The 16,035-nt window shown below is 43.9% G+C and overlaps 1 protein-coding gene across 6 annotated transcripts in view; it reads left to right on the forward strand.

The window, feature by feature from the left end:
- Window positions 1–16,035, forward strand: part of LNO1 (Nuclear pore complex protein) — a 207,234-nt gene that overhangs the window by 130,748 nt on the left and 60,451 nt on the right. The window lies entirely within an intron of this gene.

Here is a 16,035-nt window from a genome sequence, read left to right on the forward strand (position 1 = left end):
ATTCTTTCACCTCCTAGCCTTGCCTAGTTTATTGCTGGCCCGACCCATCGTGATCCGATTGCCAGCCGTCATACCTTGGTGAGTCCTACTATTCTTGGACTCTCTTTGGTTCTAGGCTCCCCTAAACCCCGTTCGGGCGCCCAAGAGCCCGGACGGTCATCCTCGTGCATGTTCCCCTTGATTTACCTTAATGTCACATTAAATGTCACATTAATGTCACATTAATGTCACATTTCCTTCCCCTTAAGAATCGGTTTCGTCCTCGAAAACGATACTTGGAAGGTCTAACTGTAAATTGGGAAACCTTTTCTTTAAAGTACTTACTCGCTCCCATGTTGAGCTTTCTTCTGAACAATCTTTCCACTTAACCAAACATTCTTGATAAATAGTATTCCTTGTTCGTCTATTACGAACATTTAATATTCTTTCTGGTTCATGTGGATTAGATTGGTCATTTAATAGCTCCTCAATATCATCATTTAAGATTAGATTATCCAAATCACCCAGCTTCTTCCTTAATTTACTTACATGAAAAACTGGATGTATTTTACTACCAGCAGGTAGTTGGAGTTTGTAAGCCAATTCTCCCACCTTTTTAAGTATTATGAAAGGACCACAATATCTTGGTGAAAGCTTTGGGCATTGTCCCTTTTTTATAGTTTTAGTTTGTTCAGGCACCTTAAGATAGACCAATTCTCCTTCTTCAAAGGAGATGTCTCTTCTGTGAGGATCTGCATATGCTCTAGCTCGATTTTGAGCCTTTTTAATATTTTTTTGAGCAAATTTTAACATACTATTCATATCCTCCAAAAAGTCTTTGGCTGCCTGAACCTTTTCCTTATGCAGTCCTACTGCAAAAGGAGCTCTGGGTTGAAACCCATACATTAACATAAATGGACTATATCCAGTGGAAGAGTGCTTGGCACTATTATATGCAAACTCTGCTATCGGTAGATACTCTTCCCAATTAGTTTGCCTTTTACTTACATATGCCCTAAGCATATCTTTAAGAATTTGGTTAACCCTTTCAGTTTGCCCATCTGTTTGCGGGTGATCCGCCGTACTCATGCTAAGTTTAGTATCCAACTTCCTAAATACCGCACGCCAAAATTGGCTATCAAATTTTCTATCCCGATCAGAAACTATATTTGCCGGAAGGCCATACAATCGGTATATGTTCTCTACGAACAATCTAGCCAATTCTGGTGTTTTAACATCAATTGAAGTTGGAATGAACCTAGCCATTTTGGTTAACCTATCCACAATCACCCACACAGAGTCGTGCCCCCTCTGTGTTCTTGGTAGAGCAACAATAAAATCCATGGAGATACTCTTCCATTTTTCCGAAGGAATCTCTAGTGGATAGAGAAGTCCTCCCATTTTCAATCTTTCAGCTTTATTAACCTCGCATTTATTACATTTGACCACATAGTCAAGGATGTCCTTATTTATTCCAGGCCAATAGAATTGCCTTTTAATAAGACTATAAGTCTTATTAACTCCTGGATGTCCCGCGCTAGGGGTATCATGACACTCAAAGAGTATATGGCGCCTTATTTCTATATCTTTCGGGACACATACCCTACCCTTGTAGAGTAAATAACCATTATCAATGGTATAATTCTTCCACTTGAATCCAGTTTGAGCAACCCCTGATGCTCCATTTCCTTGTTGAACATCCTCAAATATTCCTTCCTCAGTACAAGCACTTTCATTTGGATCCCCATTTTTTATTGCTTCCCATATGTTGGAATATGCCGGATCAACCTGGCATTTTCCTTTTAAAGATTCAAGCAAGTTGGAAGTGAACTGAGTAAAACTCAAATCATTAATGATGGGCATTCTGCTGAGTGCATCAGCTACTATATTATACTTTCCTTTTCTATATCTTATATCATAGTCGAACTCTTGGAGGAGTTCGGCACATCTGGCTTTACGCCCGTGTAAATCCGGTTGATCTTTAAGCCACTTAATGCTTTCATGATCCGATAAAATCAAAAGTTTGGCACCGTACAGATAGTGCCTCCATTTATTCATTGCATGTACTATTGCATATAGCTCCCTTTCATAAACAGAATAATTCTGTTTTGCACGGTCTAATTTCTTGCTTTCAAAAGCAACTGGTCGACCTTCTTGTAATAAGACCGCGCCTATCGCCTTATCACTGGCATCAGCTTCAACCACAAATGGTTTATTGGGATCCACTATTAATAATACTGGAGCTGTAGCAATAGCTACCTTAAGTTTTTGAAAACTTTCATTTTGGTCTGTTCCCCAATTGAAGCTCTTTCCTTTCCCTTTAAGTTGGTCTGTCATTGGAACAGCTATTTTGGCATAATCTCGAATGAATCTACGATAAAATCCAGATAAACCTAGGAAGATCTGCAGCTCTTTCAGGTTCTTTGGAGATGGCCATTCAATAATTGCCCTTACTTTTTCTGGATCCATGTTGATTCTCTCTTTCGAGATAATATGCTCCAAATATTTGACCTCTTGTGCAAAGAATTCACATTTAGTTTTCTTCGCATAAAGGGAATGTGTTCTTAACAGTTGGAATACTAATTGTAAGTGTTCCAAATGTTCTTCTCTTGATTTACTAAAGATCAAGATATCATCTAAGAAGACTACTACAAAATGTCCTAGATAGGGCCGTAAAACACTATTCATCAGCTTCATAAAAGTAGCTGGTGCATTAGTGAGGCCAAAAGGCATCACTAAAAAATCATAATGCCCGTATCTAGTACGAAATGCTGTCTTGGGAACATCTTGTGCCTTAATTCTTACTTGGTGATAACCTGATCTTAAATCTGTCTTTGTGAAGAATTTTGTCCCTTGTAATTGATCAAAAAGATCTTCCATTCTGGGCATAGGAAATTTATTCTTCACCGTTATTTTATTAAGTGCTCTATAGTCAACAGAAAATCGCATAGAACCATCTTTTTTCTTTACTAATAAAATTGGTGAAGCCCAAGGTGAATTACTGGGTTGTATAAACCCTTTATCAAGGTAATCCTTAATTTGTCTTTCAACTTCTTGATGTTGTGTTTCACTTAATCTATATGGTGGTTTAGAAATAGGGTGTGTATCCTTATTTGTGTCAATTGGGTGATTTATATCACTTCTATTTGGTGGAAGGCCACTTGGTAAATCAGAAGGAAACACATCTTTAAAATCATCTAACAAATTACTTAATTCATTATTTATATTCAACTCACAAACATAAGAAAATTGTTGCTTTATATTACAGAAAGTGAAAGTGTTCTGTATAGGAAGAGACCATAACATATATACCTCACAAACTTCCTTCTTTATCAGCTTCTGAACTTCAGTAGAACACAGCAAAGGATTATCAGATACTTTATGTTCACCTTGAATGACAAAAGTCTTACCATCCCTTTCAAATTCCAGTGTATTATGATGGTAACTACGTTTTAAGGATGGTTCCAATCCCCATAGCCACTCCCTCCCTAGAGCAATATTAGCTCTTTCTATGTTCATAATTTGGAAATCAAGTTTATCTTTATATCCTTGAATCTCAATTTTCAAATTGGATACCATTGTATCCCATATTTTATTGTCTTGGCCTTGCATCATACGAACAACATATTGATGCCTACTCTTTTGTTGGGGAAGTTTCAATTTTTTGACAAGTGCATAATTTATAAAATTATGTGTAGCAGAGTCATCAATCATGACTCTAACTCTCTTTCCAGCTATCAATCCATGTACTCTAACTAAATCATGTGGCCCAAAAGTAGGCTGCCACATAGAAGTTGACATACAACACTTGTGTTGTACATCCATGTGCAAGACCTCTAAAGATTTATACCTTTCATGCCCCTTTAATTCCAAGGTCTGCACTACATGGATTTGTTTTTCTTTTCCCTTGCCCTTGTCCTTATCCCTTCGTTTGTCTTCCCCCTTTTTCTTTTGAGGGCAATTCCAAGCAGCATGGTTAGGGGATAGGCAGTTGAAACACAACTTTTCTTTTTTGGCCTTATCAAAGTCATCAAGACTTAACTTTGGCCTCACATATGGTTTCTTTTCAAAAGGTTGTTTTTTACCCTTAAAAAATGGCATTTTCCTTTTAAATTTGCCCACAAATTTTGAGGTTTCTAATTCCTTAGACTTGGGCTCCGTATCAGTGAGACTAGTGAGTGTACCTGGACGCATACTATCTTCATTGATCAATGCAAATTTAATTGCCTCTTCCAGCGTCTTAGGTGAACTCCTTTTTACTTCCTTTTTACAGGCTTTATCTAGTCCCCTAATGAATCCTCTTGTCTTTTGAAATTCATCTATTCCTTCCAATTTGAGGATTATCTCACGATATTCCTCCAAATATGTCGTCAGGGGTCTTCCCTTTTGTCTGACATAATCCCAAACTTCCCAATTTCTTTCCATTTCATTTTCAGGAAGGGATTCTTTCAAAAAGACGGATTCAAATTGAGCCCAAGTTTCAGGTATTTTATTTGCCTCCTTTAAAGTTCGCCACCACTTATATGCTTTGGGCTCCAAAGTTAAACTAGCCTCTAGTGCTTGGAGATGTGGTGAAGTATTTTTAAGTTTATGTAAATCTTCCCATTTTTGGAGGAAATGAAAGATTGTATCTTTATTTCTATCTTTTTTCTCCCCGTGAAATTGAGGGGGTTTCATTTTCTTTAGAACTGGATTATCCCTCAACTTATGGTGGGGTTCCTTAGGATCTCGCATAGTCACATCTAAATCTTTCGATGAAGATGGGATATCCGAGGTTTCTATCTTAATTTTATCTCTTTCCAATAATAAAGTTAATTGAGATTTTATTTCAGTGAGTGTTTGAGTTAAAAATTCCATTTGAACCCTCGGAGCCTGTACACGAGCAGTAAGATCATCAAATTGTTCTCGTGTAGCAAAAAATTCTTCCCAATGTTCTTCTTGTATCTCTGATTCATGGGGATCTACCATAGGGTGGTCCCCAGAACTAGAATCTTCCATTACTCTCTCGTTCCCTTTTTTTGCCATTAATACACTGGAATTGGAAAGCAAATATAAGAAATTTGCATACAAAGTAAAGTACTTCCCTGATTATAATGGCAGGTAATTGTTGCTGGTTTCGTAAATAAGGAACAAATTTTGCCTTCCTGGACTAGAACAGTGAAGCAGTCATGCTGAAAATGAAGTTTCCTGACTTCAGTCGTATATCATCTGACGTTTTTCCGTCCGTCCCATGACGTTTTTCTGTCCGTCCCACAGCAGTCACCTCGCGCACAGAAATCGTCTCACGTTTCTGGCGCCTTTTTTTTTAAACGTTTCGCCTCAGTTGACCACCGTCGGATCACGTTTCGCCTCACTCTTTCCCTCTGCTCGTAAAGTTCTGCCCGCAACGTGTCACACTTACGTGACGTGGCACGTCTCACACCTTTCACTTTCCTTCATGGCCCGTCACGCTTTCACGTTTCATGGCTCGTCACGCTTTCACGGCGTCCCTTTTCGGCCAATAACCTATGACGGGTGACGCGCAACCTTAATCGATTGGCGACCTGGCAAATGACAGGTCATGTCCGTTGAACCATAGGCTCTGATACCAATGTCAGACGACTCTGAAGAAGACCATAAAGCCAGAGGAAAAAGCAGTCCGAAGAAATGAGCACGAGCGATTCTTTCACCTCCCAGCCTTGCCTAGTTTATTGCTGGCCCGACCCATCGTGATCCGATTGCCAGCCGTCATACCTTGGTGAGTCCTACTATTCTTGAACTCTCTTTGGTTCTAGGCTCCCCTAAACCCCGTTCGGGCGCCCAAGAGCCCGGACGGTCATCCTCGTGCATGTTCCCCTTGATTTACCTTAATGTCACATTAAATGTCACTTTAATGTCACATTAATGTAACAGTATGTGTGGGTGTGAACCTCTTGCAGGGTTAAACATATAGGTATGAACCTTAGCCTACTAAGAAATGCTAAAAAACCTTTGCACTTGCAGTTCCATTCTTTTAGTAATTATCATTTGCTTTCATATGCACAACACCTCTCTTTTTTTATTATGAAGATAATTGAATTAAGTAGTAAATATTTACGTTAGACCATCAGGTCATCAAAGAAAACTGTCGAAAGTCTACCAAGACTTTAATACAAAGAAATCACATAGAAAGGACAGCTGGAGTAGAGCGAACAATAGCCAGCTATGGAGCAGCAATGCCAGGAAGAGCCAAGTCAGTTGACATCATAGAAGAGATCTGCCATAGCACTAAACCCCAAACATGGGCCACAAGACCATGGATGTCCGATACTGAATAAAAAATAAAGGCATTCCGAATACGCCAAATATGCCGCAGGGCTGTCCATCTAAGGAAATGTAAGAGACAGGAATAATCTGAAGGCAAAGAAGACATAGAGGGCATGCTTCCCATAATCCACGAACAAGGAAGCATCCGTTGCTGAGTCGTCGAAGACCACACGCGGGAAATAAAACTCCAAATCTGTCGAGCAACAGGGTAAGAGACAAAAAGATGAAGCAATGTCTTATCACACGTAGTGTCGAAAACACAACGACCAACAGAAATCTTTCGGGCACGCAACACATCCCCAGTTGGAATACCACCAATAAGCAGCCTCCACATGAACACTTTACCCTGATATGGAACCTTAGACTTCCAAAGCTGGATGAATCTTTCTTTCCACTTCTTTTTGCTATTCCGAATATGCCATAATTTATTAACCTTTGCAGTGGCCCATCTCTTGGCCTCCACCATTTGATGATATATATTTTTTGCGAGTAAAATGTGGTTGATTATATTACTCAAAAAAATTGATTACAATGGGGTGCTCATGCTCAACAGACTAGCTGGAGCTGATGCCAAGCCACAACTACATCATGTATACAAGCCTCTCAAGGCGGTCTGGGGGGGATGGGGGCAAGAAGCCATGTGGGGGGGGGGGGGGGTCTGTATCGCCAACTGGGACTGCTTGCCTGCATCATGAAGAACAGGTCCTGGCTACCCCAAGTACGCATGAAATGACAAGGGAGCTCCTGACTCGCCTTGGACTCGCCTTGCACCTGGTCCCATCGGCCGCGGAGGGAGTGGATGATGGAGGTATAGAGCTCCGCTAAGGTCGCTTGTACTGAGAGTCTTTCTCTGCTGAAAGCCATCTGACACTGCGCCTTCCAGATATGCCATCCAGTTAGACTCTCTATGATCTCCCATACCTTCGAGCGGTCTGCTGTGGGTTCCAGTACTTGGCGGATGGGCAGAACCTCCAAACCTACCACTGCACATGACCCTGCCTCGATAATGAATAGTGTGTCCTGTATCCCGGCCTCATATAGAAGGTGACGACCCTGGCTAATTGCGTGCCAACAAAAAGCTCCCCATGAGATACATCCAAGGGTGGGTACCATATGGAGAATGATGCGGCATGCTCCTCTCCACATGAGCCGTGCCTCCTCACATGACCAAAGGTAGTGCTTTGGTGTTTCCAGAGGCTACTGTGTGCAACGCTTACAACCTCCCTCTTGCATTTGGGCAAGTAAACTTCCCACCACCAAGCCTCCATGTGCCACCAGCCATAAGAAATACGACACCCTCCTCGGCCTCCAGCTATCCCATTGGCAGCACCAGAAGATTTGTCGGAAAGGCTCCGTGATGTTGTGCTCCGCCCAGTGGGTGCTACGTGATGGCGCCCAAGCCATATCCTCTTGCATCAATACATGTTTGCCAATCGTGGTAGTGTACTCCAGGAACTTGGATGGCTTCTTGGCGACCGTTGTGGCCGGCCATAGCCACTCTCATGGGTCCCACTCCAGCTCATCAAGTGGTCTACCCTCCCAGATCCAAAGGCGCCACTCCCTGAGCTCCTTCCATAAAACATAGGGGTCCAGTCATCATGTCTTTCTCTGAAGGCCCACCACCCGAATTCTCTTCCATGAAAGGGCAACTATCCCTTCATCCTGCTGCCCTCTGTCAAGGGCTAGACCAACCCCCCCACACACCATCCCCCTGCCCCCCCCCCCCCTCCTGAATGGCGAAGAAAGTCCCCTGCAAGGCGCTGCCCACTTTGCTTGCTACCTATAGGGGGATGCCTACTAGTGAAAACCTAGTTGCCCATATCTCCCCGGGCTCTATCGGCTCTCATATCAGGGGAGTAAGCCACTCCAAAGCTATTACCGCGTCTATCTCCTTTCTCCTCAACTCCACTCCTGTTTGGCAGCCTGATACTTGCTGCAGCATCCCCTCGTCTGCCATCTTGTACACCTCCCGCCACGTCCTGATGGTACGAGCCGAGCCGGCCTCCCAACCAGCCCGCTGGATGTGGGGGCGCCCCAACCCGATCTTTGACTTGGGGATCTCAAATCACCAGTTGACAGTCTATCTCCTCCTGGCAGCCTTGGGGGCTCTGGATTAGGGCCTCACGGAGGCCTTGCCACACGTGGAGTAAGCTGCGTAGGAAAGGTGATCTGGGGGGGTGATGTGGGCTGACGTGAAGATCCATCTTAGGGACGGCCTCCACTCTCCACCAAGCCTCGGTCTACAGTCCTGGAGGCCCTCTTGCAATAAGACCTTCCAGGTCTGTTCGCTTGGTGTGAGGCCGCGGACAACTAGCTTCCCCAAGAGTGCCATACTCTGATACTTTGGGGTCTATGATCCCAAGCCCTCTCTTTGATCGATGCTGTATGATGGTTGCCCACGCCACCTTGGCCTTGGAATCCCTGGAACCATTTGACCCTGACCAAAGGAAGTTCCACACTAAGCGGCGAAGCTGCACTACGCATGATGAGGAGAAGCATCAACACGAGGCGATGTACCAGGCCATTGCTAGGAGGACTTGGTTAACCACTAGGGCTCAGCCGGCCAGTGGTCCAGTAGGTCAGTTTTCTCCAAATAGAATCAAGGACAGGAAGAAACTGCTGGGTAGGAGTGATTTCAAGTCCCACTTGGAACCCTAGGTACCGGGCGGTCTGTCCTCTGCTCACCCATCTAAATCCCAGGTGGATGCCCCACTCTGTGCTAGAGTCCAGGTTTGTGAGGAAACCAACTGACTTTCGCCAGTTGATTTTCACTCCCGATGCAGAATAGAACACGTCAAGAGCCAGCCTCACTCTCTCCAGCATCAACTCATCGTCCTCTATGTAGAGTGCTGTATCATCTGCATACTCTGAATCTAACAATTCAGTCTCCTCTCTCATTGGAAGTCGGAGGCTGCGTAATCCGGTCACACGTGACTTGAGAAAGTGAGACATCACCTTTGCAAAGACTAGAAACAGGTATGGGACCAGGGGGGCAACCCTGTCGAACGGATCTCTCTAGCCGAAACTCCTTCCCTAGCCTTCCGCCTATGAGAACCCTGCTGTTGGCCGAACGTGCGGGAATCCCAACCTCACCATGGTGCTTTCTAGGAAATCCCAGTGCACCCTATCATAAGCCAGTCTCTCTGCCCACTGTGTTGAGCCCACTTTGTCGCCTCAAAGAAGGTAAATACATTGTCACGGATGCTCCTATCCTGGACAAAGCCTGTCTGTGTGTCATGGATGATGTTTGGAAGCACGGGGCATAGTCGCAATCATCAGGAAGCACAAACATATATGGATGATATATATCGTTAGCCAACCTCTTCTCGAAATCATTAGGAAGCACAAACATCCAGTCACGCCATGGATATAATGGTTGTAACGCACAACCATAGAAACAGGGAACGCCCGTTTCGGCGCATAGGAACGGATTAACGCGTTCCGGGCGGTACGAGCCCAGGAAACGCTGGCGAAACGTTCCAGCCCGTTCCTTGGCCCGTTCCAGCCCGTTCCATCCCGTTCCCTGGCCGTTCCCTGTTTGGAACGGCCGTTCTAGCCCAGCCATGTAATTTTTTAATTTTTTTAAAAAAAAAGTCATGTTTGACGTTTCGCTCCTGCTTGTCGCCTGTCCCCTGCGCCTGTCGCCTGCGCCTGTCCCCTGTTCCCTGCGCTTGCGCCTGTCCCCTGCGCCTGCGCCTGTCCCCTGCGCCTGCGCCTGTGGCCGCCTGCCCCGCCTGCGCGTGCTCCTCCGCCTCCTCCTGCTCCGTGCACCTGCCCCCCTGCTCCTGCTCCTGCTCCTCCGCCTGCTCCTCCGCCTGCTCCTGCTCCTCCGCCTGCAGGCTGCTTGGCCTGCCACACCTACCTCGCCAAGGCCGTGGGCGTGCGCTGTGCCTACTTCTGTGCATCTGACTCTCCCACCTGCCTCTGAGTCTCCTGCCTAAGTCGCGTGCGGCACACGGTACACTTTGGACCTTGGTTGAAATTTTTGCAATTTCATTGAACTTTGACGCATGGATGTTGAAATGTTGGCTGCAAATTTCTGTAATTACTAATTTCATTGAAGTTTACAGTTTACTGATTATTTGTTACTTCTATATAGATGGCAGCATTGACATCTATGGGATCTTCATCATCCTCAGCAGGTACTTCGTCAACAACTGGACGAAGTCGAAGCACTACTTGGTCATGGTGGGATGAGGTAGATGCAGGGGTGCCATTGAGAGGTGGAGGGGCTCGCCCTTGGAAATGCAAACTTTGCCCTTATGCTCGCACTAGTGGGGCCGATAAAGTGAGAGCCCATCTTCTACATGAGGAGGGGAAAGAGGTGCGTTTTTGCACCAATGTATCAATTGAGAAAAGGCAGGAGTTACTTGACCGCATAGCCACTTCTTTGGGGAATTCACACGCCAGGAGGATGCCAAATATAGCAGTGGATCCAACAACATGGACTCCAAGGCCAGCAGGGCATGGTGCTTCATGCAAAAGACCACCAGGATTAGTGGCTACGCAGCCTTCTCGTGGGCCATCAATGGCAACAGGTGGTGGTGTTAAACAGAGTTCATTGCACACTTCATGGGAACCAAAGAAAAAAGAGGAAACAGATGCAGCAGGGGCACGCTTTTTTTACCATGACCATATTGCATTCAAATCAGCCAGGTCACCTTATTTTTTAAATATGGTGACAAAGATTGCAGAGTATGGACCCACATATAAGCCCCCTTCATTAGAAACTATCAGGACTACATTGCTTCAAAAGGAGAAAGTGGCCATAGAGATTGCAACAGCAAATATTCGCAATCAATGGGCAAGAAATGGAGTGACATTGATAGCAGATGAATGGTGTGACACACGCCATAGGTCCATACATGGTGTTGTTGCATATTCTCGTGGAGATGTATACTTCATTGGTAGTCATGATGCTTCAGAGACTGGAAAGAGTGCAGATGTATTGGCATCCGAGTGGTGCGAGGCAGTGCAGGCTGTTGGGGCAGAAAATGTAGTGCAGTTTGTGGCAGATGGTGAACCTACAAATAGGGTAGCAGGAAACATTTTAATGGCAATGTATCCACATATCACCTTTAGTCCATGCATGGCGCATTGCTTGAATAACTTGTTGAAGGATATTGGAGACTTGCCATGGATTGCATCTCTTGTTGCGAAAGGCAACAAGATTATCACTTTTATATGTAATCATCAGTACTTGCATGCTGAGTTTCGCAAGAGAATGACAAAGAACTTCTTAAATACTCGGATACACGATTTGCATATAACTTTCTTATGCTTGGTCGATTGCACTATTGCAAAGGTGCAATTCGGGAGCTATTTGCTAGTGATGAGTATGAAAATTGGACTGGGGCTGCCACTGCTACTGCTGTGTTATGTAATGCATATGTTTCTGATAGAGATTTTTGGGATGAGGTTAATCGCACCAACCAAATGGTTGATCCTATTATGCACATGTTGAGGCTTGCAGATGGCATGGATCCATGCATTGGGAAGATCTATGAAGGTATGGATCGCATGATTGAGAGGTTGGAGAGTTTGGAACCAAATGCAGATAGGTATGAGCAGATCAAGGAGTTATGCATCAGTAGATGGAATGAGTATGACTCTCCAATGCATGCTGCAGCATATGTGCTTGATCTTGAGTTTCAAGGAAAGATGCAAGAAAGAGACCTTGAGGTGGTCAAGGCTTGGAACACATTGCTTGCAAGGCTTTATCCCAACCGTGAAATGCAACGCAAAATTAAAAATCAGCTCTCTGTATATCGGCAAACATTAGGGATGTTTGGTACAGAGGATGCACTAGAGGACATGATAAATATTGGGGCTGCTTTATGGTGGGAGGACTACGGGGCAGAAGCTCCAGAGTTGCAGAGTTTGGCTATTCGTATTCTTAGCCAAACAATTAGCTCTTCTTGTTTAGAGCAACTATGGAGCTCATTCAATCACATTCACTCAAAGAAGAGAAATCGTCTTGGTACAATGAAGACGAATGACCTAGTTTATGTAAGCTCCAATCTTCTCTTGCTAGCTCGTACATCAGTTGCAAAGGCTGATTCTTTTATATGTTGGGAAAAAGATGACGATGATGATGATGGTGATGATGATGGGCAGGATGTTGTTTAGCAGGATGAGCATTCATGCACAGTGGAGCCATCTTCCATGAATTAGAGCACTTAGTAGCTAGCCTTTTGGAACTTTAGAGTATTGACTTGGAAATTGGAGCTCTTGTAACTTGGATCTTTACTATTTAGGCTTTAAAGTTTAGTGCATATTTTGTGTTTTTGCAATGCACACTTGTTGCCAGTTGGACTTATGCAACATTGTTGATTAGAATGTTGAATTATGAATGCGACAATCCATTGCTAGTTACAATGTTTTGAATCTTTATTATTGTTGAAACTTGATTATTATGTCTCTAGAGTCTAATTTCATGAATTATGGTTGATATGATCTCTCTCTCTAGATTCTAAGACAAGTGTTGACTCTCTCTCTCTCTCTCTCTCTCTCTCTATATATATATATATATATATATATATATACCGTTCCTGTTCCCTCACTTTGGACGTTCCCCCCGTTCTAGGGGGTCCCGTTCCCGTTCCCCGTTCCTGGTAACTATGCGCACAACACCTCTCTCTCTCTCTCTCCCCCCCCCCCCCCCCCGTGAAGAATCTTAAATTACTGAAAGTATTTACATCAGGCCAGCTGGCCAGCCATAAAAACTCATGAAAATCCCAGCAATTACAAGTCAAGCCAAAAGGCTACCCCCCCCCGCCCCCCCGGTAATGGGTGGTTGTACTAATCACAGAAGAATGTAAGAGACACAGCAGTGCAATAGAAGAGACTGCTGTATGCCAAGGGACTAAATCCTCTTGAGGGAGAAGACCAGGGTGCTGAACTAGATCCGGCTGCCAATGAAGAAGACCTTTGAGGCTTGCAAGATGGCTTTGAAACCTGAAGTCAGAATCAGAGACAAAATCATTCCGAATGACCCAATTGTGCCAACATTTTCATATGTGGCTATGCTGGAGCAGGATGTTTTGCCTTGCCAAAGACCCTATTTGATGGATGGTGCAAAGGGCCCACCACAGCCCCTTCAAATGTAAGATGGCATGAACCAAATCTTCCTAGCCAATGGACAAGTGATATATCATGGCGGGAAGATTCTAGTGTTGGCTAAAGAAGCAATGTAAGTCTCAAAGAATTCATTCATGAGGTCATTCCAACTAGGACTTTTATCCCTAGGTAAGTTTAATAAAACATCCATAACCCCATCCTCACGAATGCCAGCCTCTAAAACAGCATGAATGTTTGAACGAACTTGACCCTCGGTTAAAGCATAAAACATAGATGCGATCCGAACGACTGCATGTTATTGTATGTTAGGTTGAATGAAAGGTAAAACCCAAAGCAAACCGGCAAAGCCAAGACCAAGGATCCTACTTAAGAATGGCTGATGCAAAATCATCCCAAGCACTTTGTTCCAGTGCATCCATTACTGATTGCTCAGAGGTAGACTGTGACAAAGCAACAAATATATTAAAGTTGCCCATCATCAAGCCCAGTCTACCAGGAGGAAGGTTTGCTTTCAACTATGTTAGCTTTATTTATCTTTGTGTATGAACACACATTATTGTGTGTAAAAGTTTGTTCTTAGCTATGAACACCTTTTACACCACTTGGCATTAAATAAGGGTCAAAGGATTACCTACACAGCTTAGCCTATATATTCTGGCCCTACCGCTTGTACTTTTATCACAACTATCATTATCAATCTATTGCTTTGAGTTTGGGTGTACTTACAGGAATGCTCTCTCTCTCTCTCTCTCTCTCTCTCTCTATCCATACCACCCCCCCCCCCCCCCCCCCCCCCCCCCCTTCCCCACCCCCCCAAAATGGAGTTCCATCCATCATAGCCTGCTGGTCACATGCGAACTCCATATGCAACAGTGGTATCAGAGTGGAGAGTGAATCTGCTAAAGAAGGCAAGTCTACTGTTGACCAACAGCTCCATGCTGCCCAGCAGCTCTAGCATCAGAAGGAAGAAGAGAAGTACTATGCTCAGCAGCCCTTTTCCGCCCCAACAATTTGACCTGTTGCACAACATGTAGCCTGTCCATACAACACGTAGCCTGTCCGTCCACTGCTCTGCAATGTCCTTTCTCTCGATGTGCCTCATTGACTACAAGTGTCAAACAGCCTGTCATAATCTACCATGCTATCTGCTTGGTGAAGCCCACATCCTTGCACGGGTCTTACCAATTCGACGTGTCAAGACTCGACCTGCATACTCGGTGCTTGCTGGCCTGGTGACGATGTCTGCCAGATATCACATTGCATGTACTGTGTCACATGTCTCCAGCCCATCGAGAACCGCTGATAGCCTAGCCACGTGTGTTGACCCGTCACATTATCTGTTTGGCCCGTCATCCACCATATAACCCAAGAATTGAAGTTTACGTAAACATTGATCAACTAAAGTTCAAAACATTGGATTGTTAGGGAATCTTCTTATGCAATTTGGGGCTTTTCCAATCTAAGCCCAATTTCTCCAAATTGGTTCACGAAAATATAGGGCTTTTTATGTTGGAGCTCTTTGACATCCAATCGAGGCCCGCAATGATACAATGAAGACCATGCGAGTACTCACCTTCGACATTGGGCAAACGTCCAATGCTTGGTGATGCCGTCACAAGCATTCAACATTGATCGCGATGTTCTTGGTTGGATTCTTATCTCGACAAAACTTTTTTAAAAATTAAAAAAAATAAAAAATTAAAAACAAATAAAAGCTTTGATTTTTTAAAACAATTAGGTGATTTGAATTAGGCACTGGCCATTTACACACATGCATTGAGATCTTTCCATCACTTATTAAATAATTGCAAGGTTGTCAGGTACGAAAGGTACGATACGGTACTGTAAGATAAAATACAGTACTAATTGATACCTTATGATTTTATATGGTATGGTACGATATCAATACGAAAAGAAAAAAAAAACAAAAACTTGGTTACTTTGGATTATAGATAATAGAACACATGTTTAGAGCTAAAATAGCAATGTCACTTGAGTTAATAGGATGAATACATGAGGTAACAAGGTAAAACCTCATGCACAACATGCGCAACGTGCCACTAGAAGACAGATGGGAGTGTATATGTAATACATCATACAACAAAGCAAAGTGTAGGGTGGATGGACAAAGAGACTCTTCATTCTTTTGTGTATGTGTGTGTGTGTGTGTGAGAGAGAGAGAGAGAGAGAGAGAGAGAGAGAGAGAGAGAGAGAGAGAGAGAGAGAAGAAAGAAAGAAACATTAACGTCTACATAAGGCCAATGTGGCCTATGAGACAAAGTCCAAAGTATATCCATGTCTAATGTCATCTCATCAGTAAGGTAAAGATAACATTATAAATAAGTTGGTGGCCTATGAAACAATACTGAAAATAACTATACGATGGGACTATACTAGGGTTGAACCATGTGTAGTGAAGGAGAACCAGATCTGATAGAATCATGTACAAAAGTGTGGTGGAGACTATGGGTTGTAGCTGATCTCAAGATCTGCACATGATCTCAGCTATGATGCGGTCCCTAGCTGCTTCACTGATATGCCTAGTGGTGAGTCTTCGGTGTCTCGTGATAATGGCTCTAATCCGACTGTGGTGTGGCCTCCTCGGACGTGGTCCTGGTAGATGGGGTTGTCGTGCTCCACAAAGGAAATGACTCTATCCAATGTGACTCCACGGTGTGGCTTGTAAGGTAT

This window comes from Lygodium microphyllum, chromosome 1, assembly GCF_053477565.2.
Source record: "Lygodium microphyllum isolate KBCC chromosome 1, Lygodium_microphyllum_v1.1.10, whole genome shotgun sequence".
Classification (NCBI taxonomy): Eukaryota; Viridiplantae; Streptophyta; class Polypodiopsida; order Schizaeales; family Lygodiaceae; genus Lygodium; species Lygodium microphyllum.